Here is a 20,671-nt window from a genome sequence, read left to right as displayed (position 1 = left end):
GATGACCTCGATTAGCATTCCAGGTTATCTGATCACTGGCAAAAATTCAGATTACCTCAATTAGAATTCCAAGTTATGGGATCTCTAGCAAACATAAAGATGACCTTGCTTAGCATTCCAGGTTATCTGATCACTGGCAACAATTCAGATGACCTCGATTAGCAATGCAAGTTATGGGATCGCTGGCAAATATTCAGATGACCTTGATTAGCATTCCAAGTTATGTGATCTATGGCAAATATTCAGATGACCTCGATTAGCATTCCAAGTTATGCGATCTCTGGCAAATATTCAGATGACCTCGATTTGCATTCCAGGTTATCCGATCACTGGCAAACATTCAAATGACCTCGATTAGCATTCCAGTTTATCCGATCACTGGCAAAAATTCAGGTGACCTCAATTAGCATTCCAAGTTATGCGATCTCTGGCAAACATAAAGATGACCTTGCTTAGCATTCCAGGTTATCCAATCACTGGCAACAAAACAGATGACCTCGATTAGCATTCCAAGTTATGCGATCTCTGGCAAATATTCAGATGACCTCGATTAGCATTCCAAGTTATGCGATCTCTGGCAAATATTCAGATGACCTCGATTAGCATTCCAAGTTATGCGATCTCTGGCAAACATTCAGATGACCTCGATTAGCATTCCAGATTATCCGATCACTGGCAAACATTCAGATGACCTTGAATAGCATTCCAAGTTATGCGATCTCTGGCAAGGTTACATCATAAACTAGAGAACATCCTATGTCTGACTCCGCCCTCCCACTTTACTGACGTGTAGTTCTACTTTCATTTTGGCAGCCACTGTCAACTTTCAGTCATATTTTTGCGTTTGGGGGCTTTCCCTGGTTTTTGATTTTGAAAACCCGGTCACTCTACAAATACAGCCCATGATCACCCCTCAGGCTATCCTTTCTGAAAATCAGCAAGGCTCCTTGCCTCGCATGCCACACGACAAAAGATTACTAAAACACAATGAGACTCTCCGGAACATCAGCAGCTCCACTTACCAACTCTCCGCTCCTTCCCTTGCATCCAAGATGTTGTCAGGGAGACGGGGATGCTGGGAGCTCAGCAAGGTCCCCACACTAGAGAACAGACAGATGCAGTGAAAGGGAGGGAGAGAGAAAGAGAGAGAGAACGCGAACGAGGACAGTGAATCATCAAATGATAGCCCAGGTACAGCTAGAAGCCTTTACTTCTAATGACCAAAGGCCTCAAGCATTCTTTTGTAGCCTATAATATGTAGTGTTTGAATTTTGTTTCTTTGAAGCATGACACATTTTTTTTTCAAAACATGTTTCATTTTTAATAAGATGTAATACGTATGGTAAAGATTAAGATGGAGGGAAAAAGTTGATACCCATACCTAAAAAAAGGCGGTCTGCCAGAAAAGTACACACGCACACCCTGGCTCTAATTGCCCCCATGACGTTTTACGAAGCTGCTGTTGAGGTGGGGGGTAGGATGTGTGCACCGATATTATTAAAGCAGCTTATGGTGTTTCGCTTCTGTTTTGTTCTGAACAGGCTTGTCTCCAGCAGAACAAGTTTGTGTGCCTATTTAGCACCCCCTCTGAAAAATATCAAAAGTTGTAATAACCACGTTTTTGCACACAACATTCACTCAACTCTCCGCACTCAACATTTTTGTTCCACGTCATATGTGGATATACAACATGATGTACAGGAAGTGCGAGGCAGTGCCTAAACGCCAGGGATCCATGCATATGCAAATGAGAGCTGGGTGATTTCTGGAGCATGCGCAATAGGTGCCTGTCAAACGCTTCAAACACAAACACCACTACAGAGAAACAGAGTGCTTCGAGAACTGCTTGAGCCATCCTTGGATGTAACGTGGCGATGCAGTGCATGTGGACAATGGCTCTGCAGGCATATTCTAATGTAAGATTGGACTACGGCCGTGGTGTAAAGAAGTACAGTTTGCGAGTGAACCTTTACCATGTTGGCAGGGTTATGAGACTGGCCGTGTAGGACCTTTGAAATGTAGCATGACCTGCATCTATCATGCAGTGATGGCAGGCTTAGCACTTGAGTGTACTGCTAGGAACCCGTGCATAAGATCTGGGTCTCTAGGTGCATAGGAGGAAAGTGCAAGGGAAGGGAGCAGTAATGGCACATTCTAGTCTTGCCAAGCATCCGCCTGGGCCTGGTACCTGAGACTATAGAAAATGGAGTGCCGAAACCCCCTTCTCAATGCTGTAGCAGCATCTAGTTGCAAGGTTTGTGTACCCGTAAGACTTAAGTATATGGGGAACAGCAGAGACACATCGGGCAAAATAACTGCATTGCAGTTGCTTCAACATGTTTCAAATGTATGTAAAACAGTATTCAAAAATCAAAGTCACCACAGTGTACAGGAGAATTAATGCTTCAATTATTGATGATGATTTATTTATATTGTGCTTTCGCCAAAGTGTTCTATATAGCACATATTTACATACAATGATCCCAACCGAAGTTAGCACTCATTTATCAACTTTGGAAGAATGAAAGGCTGAGTTGGCCTTGCCAGGATTGAAACCTGTGACCTGCATATAGTTTGCAGAAGTGAGCGCTGAACCTGCTGAGCTATCTTACCACCTTGCTTTTAAAAATACGATGCCACCATAAGAAAACATCTCGAAACTGGCTGCACAATGTAGGCCAGGCGTGTAATAACACTTATCATGTTTGCGGTAGCCTTGATGATGCACAGTAAAAAATTCATGCCACAGTAAGACATACCTAGACTGGCAACACCATCATGCCAATCTAACTACGTAACAGCACTTATCAGGCTTACTTTATCATTGATGTCCAGAAAAATATACAACACCATAATAAGGGCTGGCTGCACCCAAAGACTAGTCTAGCCGGGTAATTACACTTATCATGATTGCTTTATCAGTACAAAACGTCAAGCCACTGAAAGAAATGGCTAGACTAGCTGCATCTAACTGCTAGTCTAGATACGTAATAACACTTATGATGCTTACTTCATTATAGATGCCACGATATAGTAAAACATGGCTATACTGGCTACACCCAAATGCCTGTGTAGACAGGTAATAACACTTATTATGCTTAATTTATTATAGATGCACAGTAAAAAGTCATGCCACAGTAGGAAATGACTAGGCTGGCAGCACCAAAATGCCAGCCACTAATAACACATATGCCTGCTCCATCATGGATACCCATTATGTTTTAGCGCACCCCCATCCTGCCACACCCTCCACACATGTCCCCTCTCCCTCCCACTCTCCTGCTCCAACCCCCAAAATCAGCTCCTTGACCCATCATTACCTCCACATCCCTCTTCCTCATCCCAATTTTTACATATGAGGCAAGGTGCGTCATACGCAAGTAATGGGCTGAGGAAGAGTAAGACTAGGAGTAATGATGATTACTGGTAAGCAATCCAGGTATTGAAGACAAGCACACACAGCATTCACATGCTCATTTACACATGCGCCCATTCCCTCACACACGCACACCCATTCACCCATACATCATGCACTCACTCACACACAATGCATAATATACATACACACACACACACCCAAACGCACACACATTTACAACATAAACAACATTTTCTTACCTTTTCCCGAATCTGTTGTTGCTCAGAGGAACTCCTCTGCATGGATGCCTCTCTGGACCCCATGCTCCACTCACGCAAGTAACCAGCTCTGCTTTCTGTCATGAGCAGGGCAAGGGAGCAACCGTCTTCCATGTCTTGTGTGGGACGTGGGTGGCTCGCAGTCCTAAGAAATAATTTCTTTTTGAAGTTTTTCTGACTTTAAAACAACATTATTTCTGTTACGGAAAACCGTAATGGAAATGATTTCCTTCTGAGGCCAGAGATACTCCACAAAGAAATTAATGTTTTGGTTTCTCTCTGCAACCCTTACCCAGGGGTCGCAGAGGCAGTGCCAGGGGTCGCACAGGAGTTGCCAGGGGTTGCATTTGCGACCCCCAAATGAAGTCCCTGCCTTGGAGACACCCAGCAGTGAGTGCAAAAATGCGCGCTCACTCACCACCATTTCTACCAAGTGAGCATACCCCGAGACTCAAGCAACATAGCATGCAGTCCCCCTGGGATGTTCTTTATAAGCCTTGACCATTGGGAAAACATCTCCTCCATCACAACTGGCAGAACAGCCTAGTAACCCTGCATTAGATTGATTAAGTAAAGTTGGTGTTATATCAACATGGGACAGACAATTATTTTTTTCACGGAACATGATGCCCAAATAATCTAAGGCCTTCACTGGTTTCAGCTTTTCGCTACCCAGTAAAATTCAGGGGTTAAGCTGTTTGTTCCTGTTACAGACCATAAAAAACGGATTCGTAACTAATAATTCTCAGACCTCTATATTTCATAAAAACGAACAAAAAACTTCTGGGTTTTTTTCATTATAAACTGTGTTTATTAGGCACTCGGTTCCAAGTCTCAGTTATGCAGAATTATACAATCACAATCTCCAACATTCCAGCAATGACGAAGGTATCAAGCAATAGAGGCATGAACAAAAATGTGCTAGCTAGCTACTGACGGAAGTCAAAGCAAATGTCTTTGAGTTGATACCCTGGGGTGGCGGGGTGGGGGGGGGGTTCAAGGCTGTGTCCATCTCATCAGTATAAATCTTTTGGCCAACAGTAAACTCAGGTTTAGGAACTTCGGCTGAACTTTCGACATTCCCACTATGTATCCCAGCACACAATCAGCAGGTGTCAGTTTCAGTTGCATTGCCAGTATAGTATCCAGTACTTGACAAATCCCTCCCAGTATCCTTCCAGCTCGCGACACCCCACAACATGTGCAGCAGATGGGCATCAACGCACCGACATCTAGGGCATACCTGAGTGGTGGCGGCCTGAAACTTAGATATCATTCCTGGTGTGCAATACAATCTATTTACAACTTTGAATTGTATCAATCAGTATTTAGAATTAATCAATACCCCCTTAATCAACTGACAAGTTTGTTTCCACCTTGTATCTGCAATCTCCATGCCCAGGTTTCTTTCCCACTTCAGCCTGACATCTGGGACTTTCACTGTTAATAAGGCGCATGACCACTTGTAAAGTACAGAGACCGTTTTCTTATGTGTGGAGGGTGAAAGAATAAAGGACAGTGGTGGATACGGCAAGGGCTCCGACGGGGGCTTCTAATCGCAGCCCTCATGCAATAATACTAGAGCCTTTGGAGAGCCGCATCCCCCACATGCTCGCTGATTACATCCCAGTCAATAAATTGCCCATCAATATACAAGTCACCTACTATCTGTATTCCTGCCCCTCCCCAATGTCTCTCCAAAACCTTATCAGTGGAAGGTTCCACCATCGGCATACCCCATATAGGAGTCCTTCTGTGGAAAGGAGTCGGGCCCAGTCTGCCTATTCAGTCTAATCCTGGCATCCCTCATCATTCCAACCGGGTCTAGCATAGGATTGCCAGAGCAAGCATTCCCAGCATGTAACAGGCTAGCCGGGGAGGAACCCGTCTGCAAACACTCCAGCCTCACATGTGGCTCCGCCAGAGCATCCGCATTCCAAAATACTGCACAGTGTATCTGCGCCACTAGATAGTATAGTTCAAAGTTTGGGGCATAAACCCCTCCCTCCTTGTGAAGCCTAGCCAATCAATCCCATCCGAATCTGCCCACCGGACCACACAAATGTAGAGCATAGCCCGACCAGTTCCGAAAGGAACCCGCGTCCGGGCCACATTGAAAAATGTTGCAGAATCAATAAAGGCGCTTTGGTAAAACAATCATTTTAATTAGTGCCAGTCTCCCAGCCATAGAGATTGGAATATTACCCCATCTCCGGAGTATAATCCTCATCTTCCCTAAATTTTGACCGTTATTTAGGTCAAATGTCACAAAGGCTGTGTGGGCCACCCTGACACCTAAATACCGGAAGTCGCTCTCAGCTCACTCGAGACCCAGTGTAACGATTGTGCCGTGCGGGTAATCTGATAGCAGGAACAATTTCGATTTGCTATTATTCAACAATAATCCTGAGTAATGTCCAAATTATGTTACCGCAGGGATCAGTGGATCAAGGTGGGTTGATGGGTCCACTATATACAACACAATGTCATCGGCATATAATGAGATTGCTTCAGGTCACCCGCCCAGTCTAATACCTGCCCTTGGGAATTTATCTCAGATTAAATCAGCCAGAGGCTCGATAACCAGAGCGAATAATAAAGAGGAAAGGGGGCCTCCCTGCCTAGTTCCGCTACCTAATTCAATCACTGGTGACAACCTGCCATTCGTACACCCTCGCGCTGGTGGTTGCGTATACAACAGCTAGTCCCATGCAATAAAGTTAGGACTAGACCCATAGTTTGGAAGAACTCAAAACTAAAAGGGCCAGGAGACCGTATCAAATGCCTTCTGCATGTCAAGCGAGAGAGAGCCACAGTGAAAGACTGAGGTGGAACTTGAGCCAGCACATTGTAAAAGCGCCTAATATTGGAGGCCGTCGATCGACCCGGTATAAATCCAGATTTATATCGCCTACGTCCACACCTTCAGCAAGAAGGGAGCCAGTTCATCACAGAACTCTTTATAAAATTCTGCACAAAAGCCGTCTGACCCAGGGGTCTTCCCAGAAGGGAGCCCTTTTATCACCAGTTTTATCTTGTCGATAGTGAACAGGGCCTCAAGTGCCTCCCTGGATTCTGCAGACAACAAGGTTGTTGGTATCCTACTTAGATATTCATCTGTCTCCTGGGAAGTTGTGGTCAATTTTCCTGCATGGGGCGCAGAGTAGAATTGATCAAATACTGTATTAATCTCCTGGTCAGCAGGTGACATGGTCCCATCCAATCGTTCAATGTATGGGATGCCTCTATTCCCCAACTCGCCCCAAATGGTCCGTGAAAGTACTCTGCCCAGCCTATCAACATCCCCATAGCACCTTGCCATAGCAGGTCTAACAAAGTAGTATACTTCTCTGTCAGCAGCGTTCCGGAATGCGTCAAACCTTACCTTCATGTCATGTCGCATATCAGGAGTGGGGTTTTGAGCATATTGAGTTTGAAGGGTCAATGGGTCAGCCTCATTGAGTATCTCATTCCTTATCGCCCTCAGGACCAAAATCTCTGTAGAGATCACTATACCTTACATATATGCCTTAAACGCCTGCAACAACATGGTCAAGGAGCTAAATAAATGGGCCGTTAGTAACAAACACTGGGTCTTGTTATGCATCCGGCTTAAACACTGAGGTGGGTGCATTTGACCCTTCTCACCCAAAAGCATATTCATCATAATGGGGGAATGATATGAATCTGTGCAGGGAAATATCTAACACTTTTCCTCCATAATCAATCGTGCATTAGCCACCAGCCCCACAGCAATCCTCAAATGCATATTGTGAACCATGGAGTAATACGTTTACTTCCTCCTGGCTCCATTCAACGTGCGCCACGCATCGACTATGTCCATCTCAGCCATATGTACCATGATAGGTTAAGCCAATCCCGTAGAACTCCTAGGGACTTCGCAAGTGCAGTCCAACTTAGTATCTAAAATAGTATTCAAACTCCCCCCCCCACAACTCAACAATGCCATTGGGTAATGCGCACAAAGCTGAAATATGTTCTCGAAGAATTCAGGGTTGTCAATGTTAGGACAATATATATTAGCCAGCAATACCTCTCGCCCACACAGAGTACCATGTACCAATACATAGCGTCCATCCTCATCAATCTTTGCCCCTATGTGCACAAACTGTACAGTTGGATATATTTAAATCATGACTCCCGCACAGCCCTGGATGAATAGGATGTATAATATTTGTTCTTCCCCCACCCCGGTGTAAATGACTTGTTAAGTTAAGTGTTTCATGCAAAACAACAACTTTGGCCCCTTTCCCATTCACCTAGGTCATTATCTTGTGTGCTTTTATTGGTTCTCCAACCCACAAACATTCCAGCTGAGCAAATGACCTTTAGAACTCAACCCACCAGACTGTGCCATTCCCAAAATGTAGTAAGAATCGCAAGCTTCAAAATAGCATTAGAATTCTTTAGCCTACCGCAACCTGCTTCCATGGCCTTTTATCTTCCATAACCCAACAAACACCCACCCAACCTCCCTTCCCACCCTCACAGCCCTGCAAACACTGGCCAAGCCCGTCTGCTTTCCCCTACCCCCCAGTGGAACATCAACCATTTGCACCTACAAGGGGACAACTGTTCCACTCAGAGTAGGCTTATAAGCATGCCTCCGAGGACTCAAAAATGTACTACCTCTGCGGACTCACATCAATGCATGATACCATTTCACATCCATCATAGGATCCCTGACCATGTCCCTTCTCTCCCGGGGCCCCTTGGGGGGGCCTCCAGCCTTCGACAAGGGGAGTGGGATGTGCATTTCGATTAAGGGAATTGCCTCTTCTGGAACTGTGAAAAAGAAAGTCTTGTTATTTTGCTGAATCTTGAGGCATGCAATGTGTAGCATAGGGTAGTTTGCGTGTATAATCCAGAAAGATGCAAATTACATTTGACCACAGCTTCAACTCTTGCTTCTCCCTTGCTGCCCATAGGATCAGGTTGCAGCCCCATTAATTCATAATGCGTGCTATAGGAGGTTGGGGTTACTCACCAGGCTTGGGCCTTGCAGGCAGTGCCCTGTTTTACTCGCTCCACTGTAAAGTGCAGAGACCACCCAGGATCATCTAGTAGATCACGCAGCAGAGACTACAATGCCACCTCCACATTGCCTCAGATGACATCCTCCGGCACTCCCACTATGCAAATGTTGTTCTTGCGGGATCTTGATTCCAGGTCCTCACATTTTGCTTTCACCTGCTTCATATCCTTGGGGAGAGTGGAGACGCTGCCTGTAATTCCGCAACATTGTCCTCAGTCATGCTTATCCGACTCTCCACTTCTGTGATCCTCTGCACCTGTTTTTCCACTTGCACATGCATGGAGGACACAGTGTTGGTGATGCTGTCCAGCTTGACATTCATCGACACAAATCCCCATTGGATCGTGTCCAGCATGCACTGTAGATCCACTGGGCCGCCTCCCCCTGAGCTTGCAGCGTGTTCTGTGGCTTGTTCAGCTCAGCACTACTGACAGGCAGAAGTGATTTGGAGTTGGGTTTAGTGAATTTATCCATTACCCAGCCTTTCTTAGTGCCGGACCCCTTGGTATTTGCAGCACCACAACCACTCACCCCAGCAATTCCACTGGAGGCCAGGCCAGGCAAGGAGACCTATGCTCCCTCAGTCGTGGGTCCCCACCTGAGCTCAAAAGGATTCCTATATCTGTGCCAGCCTAATCCAAATACATAGGTTTATAATGACAGATGCTGCGCAGGGAGCAACTTGCTATTGTGATCACTGAAGGACGGCTTCCTCCTCCTTTACCAATGAACTGCACAGTTCAAATGCATGAGCTCCATGACCCAGGTACACACCATATCCCATCGCTGGTAAATCAAACAGGGATGCAAGCTTCAGTGCACTCCAGCAATGCGCATTCGAGCTGCACCTACATGTACGTTCATAGCAGGCAGATGCATTTCATACATTTTACAGCTGTAGTGTTTGAAGAACTTTGGGCGTTCTGCCAATTAAGACAACACTGTCTGCATATACTACATGTGAAGTTTTGCACCCCTATTAAAAAGAAACATCAACACATTTATGCAGGAGATACTTTTACAGGCCATCAGCAGAAAATAGAGATTGAATAACACTGGGGCCATTACACAAACTTGGTGGACTCCCAAAATAATCTTAAACGGGCATGTTCATTCCCCATTTTCCCCAAAAGTGACAAAAGGTTCAGTATTACGATAAAGCTGCATGACAAAGTCCAGAGGCCCACTGGCAATGCCCAAGCCAAGTAATATGGATTAGAATAAAATAAGGACTGATATAATGCGTCAAAGGCCATTGAAAGATCCATAATGGCCATGTAAAATGCCCCACCTTTTACCTCATAATATTTGTTTACTTATAAGCGACACATGTAGGCCTTGCGCAGTTGTCCCCATGCCTTTGCGAAAGCCTAGAAGGGAGTCAGACATGATATTTTTCTCATCCAACCAATTGGAGTCTGTCCACAGGGACCCTCCCCAGTACTTTTAACAAAATATTTCTCAGGCTAATGGGTCTATAACAATGTGGGCCTGCACGGTTTCCCCTCTTACGTAAGGAAATGGTATTCCATATTATTTGCACCCTTCTGGTATTAAATATGACCTGAAAAGGTTTAAACAACAGAAGTGCCCAAATATCCAGATATTTATTATACAAATTCCCTGGTAATCCATCTGGCCCAGGAGCTTTACCGGACCACAGGCAACTGATAGTCCCCTAATCCCTTCTAAATAGATGCTATCAGCAAGGGTGTAAGGGGGTGAAGCACTTTGGCAGATGGACAACCATAAATATTGGCATAGTGCTTGTTACCTATTAGTACCCGGCAGACGTGTCGATTTGTCGACCCAGCCAATGGGGAGTCTCAGAGCATGGGCATTTCCATGCATTCATCATGCCACTCTGAGCTTCTTCAGGGCTGGAGCCTGCCGTCTACCCTAACAGGTTACAAGGTAAGTCCCCCTGTGACACACAGCCCCCCTTTTCACAGATTTCCCTCCCACCCCACTTACCTTTCTTACTTTTTGGGAGTGAATGCGCCAGGTAAACCTCTGTCCCTGGTGTGTCCGCTCCCGATCACTGACAAGCACAATAGTGGCCATCTTCTTGGTTAACTTGTTTCACTCTTTTAAATGGCTGCCATGAAAAGGGAAAATGGAATTCCTTTCCCGTTCTGTGGCGGTCATTTTCTTTTTTTTTTTGCCAAATCGTCTCACAACCGAAACAACACACTATTAGTACTTCTGTCTAATGGGCCGGGGTCCTAATAGCTTTTAGCTCCTCGCTAGGGGGGTTTAACTGCATCAGGTAATTCCCCAGGCCTGTAATTATGGTTCCATGGGCATTACCGGACCCGGTAACGCACCCACCGGCTCAGTGCTTATTGCTTTATTGCTTTATTAAGTTCTCTATGCTAGAGCATAGCTCAGTACTGAGGTCTAAGGTGACTATTTTCCGGTGTCTGGAATCACCATATAGCTTTCAATGACTGCTTTCCATGCAGTCATGTGGCCTCCTATATGGTATATGTAACCCCCTGCAGGGATATACAAAAATAATAAGTAAATGAGAATGGATCCCCGACGCGAGAAGCCGTGTGGGGATCTGAAAAATTAAACAAAATAAAGGACCCTCGGGCCTGACCTGACAAGGCTCCTTTACTCTATGGGGGAAAAACATTGAGCTGGTGCGAGCAGAGTGCCAGGGCACAGTGGTTTCAACTCCCAAAGAGGGTTGACAAGTTGTCCGTTCTGCACCGGATTCACCGTTGCTGCCCGGGCCTTTAGAAAGGTGCTCCCAAGCGTGGGCAGTGCCCATACTCACCGCTGCCGCTGTCCAGGTTCCCCTTTCTTCGTGCTGTTCCAGGGGTACTCTAATAAATATTAATGGCGCTCCCTGCTCTAGGGAGCACCTAACATTAACACAAAGCCTCTCGAGCTGTGTACTTTATTTAAAGGAGTACAATGAAAAAGAGAGATAGAGTCAAAGGCTACCCTAGACATAGGCGTGACATGGAGTCACCAGGACAATGTAGCGGAGCTAGGTGGCTGCTAGCTCAAAGACAAAACACCTTGAGGTACAGGAATGTAAAGAAAACAAGTTTTATTTACACTTACAAAAAGGACATAATTACAGGGGCGTCATTCAGGGGTCGCCAGAGGTCGCACGAGCGACCTCTGCTCATTGGCTGGCGATCTCTGTCAGTCTCTTGCAACCTCTGAGGGGGCGTGGCCATCTGAGGGACGTGGCCACAGCTACCAAGCACGCTGCTGCGTGTGCCTCGTTCCTCCATTTTGCCACCTCACAGCAGCACTTGTGGCTCACTGGTTCTCCCTCGTGTCTGCGTGTGCCAATGAGCTGCTAAAACACCACAAGACTCGAGTGAGTAAGCAGGTTGGAGTGTGTGTAATCAGTGCTGGGTGGGGATGGTGGTGGGTCCTCCGCGTTGTGTATGCTGGTCACAGGCTGCGGCACCTGCGTGCTGCCTGCAGAGCCGCAGCGCCGGCCCCCAAGCCGGAATCCTTGCCAGGGCTGATCAGCTGTGACTGCTGCACCGCATCGATTGTGTGGGTCGGTCCACGCGCTCCCTATTAACGTGTAAATATTGCGAGTTATCTTTCATTTCCACGAAAAAGCTTTTATAAGAATTAGGCAGCATAGTTTCATAAAGTGCAAAAGCATACCCTGTTGAGTCTGCTCGGTGCGGCTCACCCATGACCACGAGGATCATGAACTCGACAAATGAAAGCACCAATGCAGGAAGAGCACAACTACACCCGGTTCCAGCCTGGTATATCAGCAGGGCAAATCAAACTAAATCCCTTTCACTTCCAAACCTTTTCAAATACTGTTCAATACAATGATATAATTATTATTTCACTTGCACCTTCCCTTCGGAAAGTGTTCTGACGTGGTTACGGACTTGCTCCTTTTTGTGTGAGTCAGGGTGCATTTGTGCAGTCGTTGCAACTTGCAAGGCCTTGTTTGGGAATCACCACGTGCATGCAGTGTGCGTGTGTATGCACACGCAGTGTGTGGCTAGTACATCTTGTGTGAGTCTTTGTGCTTCCATGCATTTCACATCATATTTGGGAGAGCGCGCAGGTGTATTTTTAATACAACAAGCCCAGGTACCTTATTGTACATGTGCGCTCTCTGCTGCTCTCATGACACGCCAGAAGTGAAAGTACACCCTACGTGTTTATTTCTTTTCTCTTATAAATAATTGGGGTGGCAGAACACATGGCCATCATACGTTCTCCTCTACTGTAAACCGTGTGCAGCAGAAATCAAATTCAAACATTTTACAAACTACAAAATCAAGGAAAGCCAAATCCCCACTGCTGCTATGCCCTTTCCTGATACCTGCGCCTCATCTTTCTAAGTGGGGTATCCATATTTCTCAGCACAATGTTACTACGCCATAGTCTGTTTTCTCGTATGTTTACAGTGTTTTTAGAGGCTAACGTTTTGCGCATCTTGCAGTGCTGACTTCCCTGTGCACTTTCACAGGTTGGTACATGTTGTGTCTGACAGTACAGCGAGAAGTGCTTTATTCCCCCCTGTCCCCTCCCCCCCACTGGTACCGGGCTGATACCTGCATTGCCTCCTGTGCCTGGACTGCTTATTCTCATCCACTCTCTTTTCTCCCTTCTCTCTACTGCTCTCCATCTCTTGCACTTTCCACTTCTCCTCGTTTCTCTCTCTGCTCTCTCTGCTCTTTCTCTATCGCTGTCCTTCCCCGCTCTCTTTCTCTCCTTCTTCCACCCCTCTCGCCACCACCGCCATTCTCCTCTGTCTCCCGCTTCCCCTGGCTGCCCTTCTCCATACTCTCTCACACACCCTTCTTCTCTAACATTCTCCACTGTTTCCCACTACTGTGCATGAGGTGTTCAATGGGGTGAGGTCTCAAGCGTTAGTGGCTACTTGCTTTCCTCTCACGCCATGATCATCGATGTGGAACACAGGTCTCGATTGATGCATGGGCATAGAATTTCTTAATAGTCGTGCTCCAGGTGCCTGATTGACAAATCGTTTTTCAATGGGATTTTCCCAGTACCAGGACCTCTGTTGTGCAACTCGCGCAGAAGCATGCAGTGTCATACTGTACTTGCCCAAGAAATGATATAAAGCTCTTTTCATGTACTTTCCTTGGCCCAGGGCTATGTGAAATGTTTTATTCAGGGTTCACATGAATGGTTCAGCATCTGAATCCGTCCTTGGTCATACAGGGGTTAGCAACCTGTTTGAAGTGATTTGTACTTGAAGAAATTCAGAAAATTCATGTTCGTGGATCGGAGGTCAATTGCCTGTTTTGATTTCATGGGGTAATCCCTGTATTGGGAATACTAGTACATGCAGAATGTCTGCTGCTATCATGTACTGAAAAAATCTGTGTGGGTGGTGGGAGTGGGTTGCTGTGCAATGGTTCAAACTGCACTATTGACAAAGAAATCCCTGCACATTTTGTTCAAGTGTAACAGGATGAAGTGGTACAGCCTCGGATTGTCTGCTGGGTGGACTTGTGTTGGTTAGTTGTTGTTACCAGTCTGTGGCCAAACACTTGGCAGCCACTGGATGTCTGTGCCTTGGGTTTAGGCCTCTTTGAGATGCTCTGCCTATTTAAAGTTTAGCCTCCAGCACTGAAATCTCTGCATTGGCTCCCAGTGGCTACAAGGATTAAGTTCAAGACCCTTGTCCACAAGGCTGCCTGGGGCCTGGGGCCTCAATACCTCCAACTCTCTCTTTGTAAATACCTTCCTACTCAAGCTCTTCGCTCCTCCACCTCCAACTCCCTCAGGGTCAGTCGCTTCTCCAAGCAACAAGTTGGTGGTAGATCTCTTTCTTAGGCTCGGGCCTCCCTCTGGAACAGCCTCCCTGCCTCTCAGAAACTTGAGGAGAACCATCTCTGGTTCTGGAAGCACCTCAAGACCTTCCTCTTTGCTTCTGCCTTCTCTCTTCCTCTCCCCTGCTGATTTCCTGTCTGATTCTGCACTGGTCACTTTGCTATCCTATGATTTCAGGCCCAGGTCCCTGCCCGTCCAATTACACACCCTCACTGCCTCCTGGCAACCTTTGCACTTGGGTCTGTATCTGTAACCCTACAGTTCCCCTACTTTTGGACACCTGCTGTCTGCACTTACCCTTGCACCTGCTGGCTGCACTTCTTGTTATTGCACTGCCCCCTCCCCTTTCCCCTGGCACTTTCCCCTCATCCCTCCCCTGCACTAGCACAATCTCAATGTCACTTGACCTAGTAAGATCATTGTCCCGGTCCTCCCTCTGCTCCCCCTTCCTTGCCTCGTCGCGCCTTGAAACACTTGTGTATAGACACGTTACAAATGCCATATCATATGATATCATGTACAATAGTCCAGGTTGTTGTGTTGGACGTCTGCTTATATTCACAGAAATTTGGTAATATGGGCCTGTACACACTGATATTAACACTACATATGGTGATCCATTCTTGAATGAAATGTATAACATATTACATTGATATTGTAACCATGTTTTTCTGAGGAACAATGCTAAATGATGCCACTTTCTGTTTTGTCAAGAGGTGAACGGTCGCGTGCCATCACTTTCCATGATGTCACGTGGGGACGGGGTCAAATGGCATCACTCCCTGTGATGGCATCAGAGGTCAAGGGGCATGTGATGTCACTTCCGCTACCCCTGGCATTTTGGTGAAATGACGTCCCTGCATATTTACAGGACGTGCCGTAGCACTGGGAATATACATTATTGAGCACATTTGTAATCTGCACATTTGTGGGTAAGTAGGCAGAGTGACAATTTATTTAATGTATTGCATAAGTTGACAATACCTTAACATTGTCGACACACAGGTTGGTGTTTCTAGTTTGGTATATTGATGGCAAAAGGCAGTGGCTGTATTGAGTAGATCAGCGCTGCTAGGTTGTACCGAACTGTCTTCAGGACAGTTAGTCGTGGGCGGGATGATGTTAGAGGGGATGGGCGCAGGGTCGGACTGGGGCATTCAATTGGCCAGGGCAGCAAAGTAAAAGTTGCACACAGTTGAACATAGCAATTCATTCCTTTTGTTACAGAGCATTTGAGTAGTACCCAAGGGAGAGATGTTGGTCAAATTTGTTGAAAATTCATCATTTTAAAGCATATGTGTTCAGTAATACTGTTCAAAACGACAAGCCGTGCAGTGAATTAGCTAATGGAAATGGCCCACTTTTGCCCAAAAACAGGGCCATTTGGCACTCAAAAAACGGGCCCACACTTGCATGGTGGGCATTGCCCTATTGCCCTATGGCCCAGTCCGAGCCTGGATGGGCGTCCACCATGTGCATGTAAGTAGACACCTTGGCTGAGCTCTTGCTTAAACCATTTCTAAATGCGGCTTGGGAGCAATCTGCATAAGTCAGATGCCAGGAGCCGGTCCGAAGGAGCTGTGTCACTGCTGGGAAAAGGGAGCCGGTTGTACAACCCTTTATTTAAAATAGCCACCCCTAATGGGTGGCACACCAGAACGCCCTGTGCCACACTTGCTAGACGTGTCACAGGTGAATGATAGTTGTGCCCCCCCACGCTGCATCTGATTACTGCACTACACCTTGCATAAGCAGTCCAGCCAATGCCAAGACTTTGGTGTCCCTACACACTGTATGCTGCTGCCTGTTTCCTACCTATGCATAAAAACTGTTTGCCAGAGAGGCATCACTATCAACAGAAGAACACTAAGAAAGAGCAGCAGCAGCAAGCACATTGGGATAGCCATGGCCAGGCTGTCCCAGAAGTAAGGAAACCTATGCATCATTTTTTTACCGTGCACTGTAAAGACTCGGTACATACTTTTAAAGTAAATTTTCATATTTTTTAAAGAACGGTTTAAAGGACTCTTTATTTAATTTTTTTGAAAGGTTTCTTTTAGATATGCAGCTGTTTATATACAGTGTCTTGTGATTTCCCATTTTTATAGAAAAACATATTAAAAAATCCTGCTGGTGTACAAGAAGACCAAGTATAAAGTAAACAAACAACAACTAAAGAACCATACACCAGCATTCCTTTGTCTACGTTTCCTTTGTGTGCCAACTATTCTAACCTAGTGTCTTTCCCGCTAGTGGTATTTGGGGGAAATCCTGCCCTAACCTTTGCCTTTCCATCCCTTCTCCACAGCACACCAGGGTGCACTGCAGAAAGCCCCCATGCATCCGGTTACAATGAGGCACATGGCACGGAGGAAAGCCGCAGTGCAGAACAGGCACCGGCATTGACATCAGAGGGACAAGCTGTACCAGCACAGCTACACGCTTCCACCCGTAGGTTTCAGTGGTCAGTGGCGTTTTACCACTGAATCCTATGGAAAGGAGGTTTTCCTCAGCCGTGGGATGCAAAGATTGAGGATGATAACATTAGGCCCCAAAGTTGGTGTCTAAAATAGTGACATGAAAGTTTGGCTAATTGAATGCAGCGGCATACATAGCATTTTAAGGAACTGTAAGTACTGATGTAAGGGTGCACTTTCGGGTTTTGGTTTGAATTATAGCTGGGGCTTTTACATCGATTTATCCACGTCTGAGTTCCGATAGGAATACAGTTACTTTTTTTGTAACTTACTGATTACAGTCAGTGTCTGGTAGTAGAAAGCTTTTTGAGTAAACGCCCTGGCTGAATCAGGGTCTGGGAATGGGAAAGGGTACTGTGGCCTAAGTAAGGTGGTAATGGTAAAAGGGGCAGAATTTCAAAAAACACCTGATTTTACCATCAGCCTGAACATGGGCATTGCAATATTTCAGGAAATATTTCCTGTTCTAAATATTGCAGGATTATAAGGAGACATCCTCCACTTTTTATCTTCACTCAGAATATTGATACAACCACCCACCAGAAATTACACAATGTTCCCCTAATGCACTAGCAAATCCCTTTTAAAGAAGCAGCAAGTATTGCTGGGAGGAGGGTGTCTCGAAAACGGGTCAAAAATTGGGCACTTTACAGCTCTTTGCAATGTAATGGCCCAATGCAATGAAATGGTACAATATGTATTTGCAGAAATAAATTATTTTTCCTACTTTTTACACTTTTTTCTAATTATGCACCATGTGAATTGTAGGTAATTCCTCCTTGGATCCTGCTCCTTGATCGAGACGCATCAAGCAGTTGGCATGGTGAGGCACAGGGAGATCGGCTGTGTTATTGGGATGCAGGTTGCCAAGAGTGTCTATCGCACAAGGGCAGGAGCTCAAAGTTTATTTCATCAAAGGCTTTGGAGCTCTCTCAGCATTGACAACCCGCATTGCGCTAGAGAAGGTCGCTATGCTCGAGCAAGGAAGCCCATGTCTCAAGATAGTTGAAGATACATAGATAGAAGAAGGGCAGATAGAGGTGGGGATCTGAGGATCACAACTGCCGGAACGGTCAATGGACATAGAGGTGTGGGCCAGATTTGCAGTTTTGGCCCGGAGCAGGGGCTGGGAAGTGGCAATGGCCAAGATGGGAGGCCCCCAGACTGCAGGGGAGGTGATCAGCACAAAAGCTATGATCTCTCCTTCTCCAAATACCAGCTCCGACTCACAGTCTCGTCAGGAGTGGATTCAATCAGCTCCCACAAAAGGCAAACGAAAATGAGCGGCGGCCCTCGGGGAAGGAGGACAAAGAAGGAGCTGGAGGAAGAATTGGCCGCTGTGACCGGCATGTTGTGTGGGGGTAAGGACAGAGAGTCATCCACATTACCAACAGGGGCCCTGACAAACAGAGCTGTGTACTCGTCAATGAACTGCGCAACTTTCGGACGACACAGTCTTGAGCCGAGGGGGGCTATCCATGGACAAGGGCAGTGGTTCAGAGGGTGAGTTGGACTTCAGTAAAAAAGTGGACATCATCATGAACCTATTGCGAGGTGGTGAGGCACGGCCGCAGGCAAAGTGCCCTCCAGCCGACCCCGGGGCGGCTGCCCCAGCAGAGTGTGGGCTGGTGCAGGCAAGGTTCCATTCAAGAGCATGAGTATGGGGGAGTCATGGGTGGTTCTGTAGGGTCAGAGGGGCCTACGAAAGGCGAGCAACAGGGAGGACAAACAACCTGCCAGGCAGAATAGAGAAAAGATTCCCGACCATCACAGAGAATAATCACTTAAGATGGCACATACTGTAAGGGGTGAAGGTTGACATTTGGGATAAGAGGTTTATCAATATTTTTTCGCTCCTTGAACATGAGACAAAGGGGCATGACACTTTGCAAGGTAGCAGGGTAGGGACACAGTAAAGGCCGGGAAACGGTAGAGGCTGGAAGAAAACCTACAAAATTGGTTAGAATGTATCAAAATCATGGCTCAGGTAATAGTTCAGAGGCAGCCAGGCCAGGGTCCCGCCCTCTACAAATAGATTAAGTGTGTAATAGAGGAGCAGAGGAGGCTCAGTGTGGCTCCTGACAGACCAAAGGTTCAGGAAGATGTTGGAAAATTACTCTCTAATGAAGTTTGATCACAAGCAGATGGAAGAGTGGTTGGACCCAAGGATGGGGGCATCAGAGAAGCTCTTCAGCAAAGGGACAAGCATCGTGGGCTCGCCTCCAGCAGACACGCAACTTGGGGTGGCAGCCCCCCGTCTGCGGCAAAGCAGGAGCTGATTGCAGTAGCAGGTGGGGGTGGGGTGACACAGGCCAGTCCGCAGGGCAGTTACAGAGGCAGGGGAGGGGCAGGCAGTCAGGCCTCAGGGCATCCATCTTTCCCATATCGACATTTCAATGATGGGCACTGCCATTGGTGGCCCAATTGCTGCTATCGGCATGCATGCTCACTCTGTGGTAACTCGGAGCACCCAGCAAAGTTTTTCAGAGGGGGAGAGGTGGGGGCAACCCATGGCCCACAAGGGAGGGAGAAAGACCAAACATTTGAAAGATTGATGGAGAAGTATTATGATGTAATATCCGGTGTAACTACTTAATATGTTTAGTACTAATAAAGTTTTGTCTTTCTTCAAGGTGGCAGAGTTAATGGGGCGACTAAAGCGAGGGGGCACAAGGCGTGCCTAACCTTGAAGCCAATTGTTGCACAGTAGAATGGTAAAGAAAGTTTAACAGGGATTGGCTGGGGGCAGAGAGGGGGGAGGTTGGGCCCAAGGGATGGGGGAAAGCCCCCTGGTGGCAGCGGGAACAGTGTTGGTCCAGGAGGAAGGAAAAGGTCTGGGGGGGGCTCAACTCCAAAGGACCATCCCCCATTAAGATTCAGAAGCTAAAGCTATGGTTGGCACGGTACCCCCTAACACGGGAGAGGAAGATATTATTGAAGGGCTTCACTACAGGCTTTGTAATACCTTATAAGGGACCCCTTGCGCCATAAACATCAGAGAACCTGAAATTGGATAGGGTGGTAAGGGAGAAGATTAATAAAGAGAGGGAACTGGGCATGGTGGTGGGCCCTTACCTGGCCCCGCCTTTGGCTAACCTCATAGTCTCCCCTTTGGGGATAGTGCCGAAGAAGGAAAAGGGTAAATATTGCTTAATACACCATCTGTCACACCCAAAAGAGGATTCCGTTAACGACTGGTTGGAAGACTACACATCATTTTCACCTACAAACTGCAACTTGTTTTAAGTTTAATATATTTTGGGTAAAAATGTAACATGTAACTTTCTTATTCAGTTTATATGTCAAGAAATGCTGTCTTCGGCCAACAGAGGTCACGGTTGGTACATCCCATGCACATTCTCCTTCATGATATTACTACTTGTTTCTAGTTTATTCATTAGCCAGCATCTGGCCCTGTTTATGAGTGTTGGGCTTGGAAACCAGTTTGAACATGAATCATAGTCTTAGTGTGGCCTTGTGTCTTGTGATATGGTTGTGGGGCTGGATTGAGGTATACCTAGGTCACCTCCAGCTACATATACCAGCAAATGTTCTTTCAAATTCAATAGAACACAGTGTTTTTCAAAGTTAAATTAATTGCATTACAAGATACAATGGAGCATCGAATGATGCTGAATTCTTTTTTTTATAAACTTTGAACTATTTTAGTTAAAATGAAACATATTACAAAATA

Source organism: Ambystoma mexicanum, chromosome 1p (genome assembly GCF_040938575.1).
Source record: "Ambystoma mexicanum isolate Mex_15411 chromosome 1p, UKY_AmexF1_1, whole genome shotgun sequence".
In the NCBI taxonomy this organism is placed as follows: domain Eukaryota; kingdom Metazoa; phylum Chordata; class Amphibia; order Caudata; family Ambystomatidae; genus Ambystoma; species Ambystoma mexicanum.
This window is presented reverse-complemented; position numbering follows the sequence as displayed.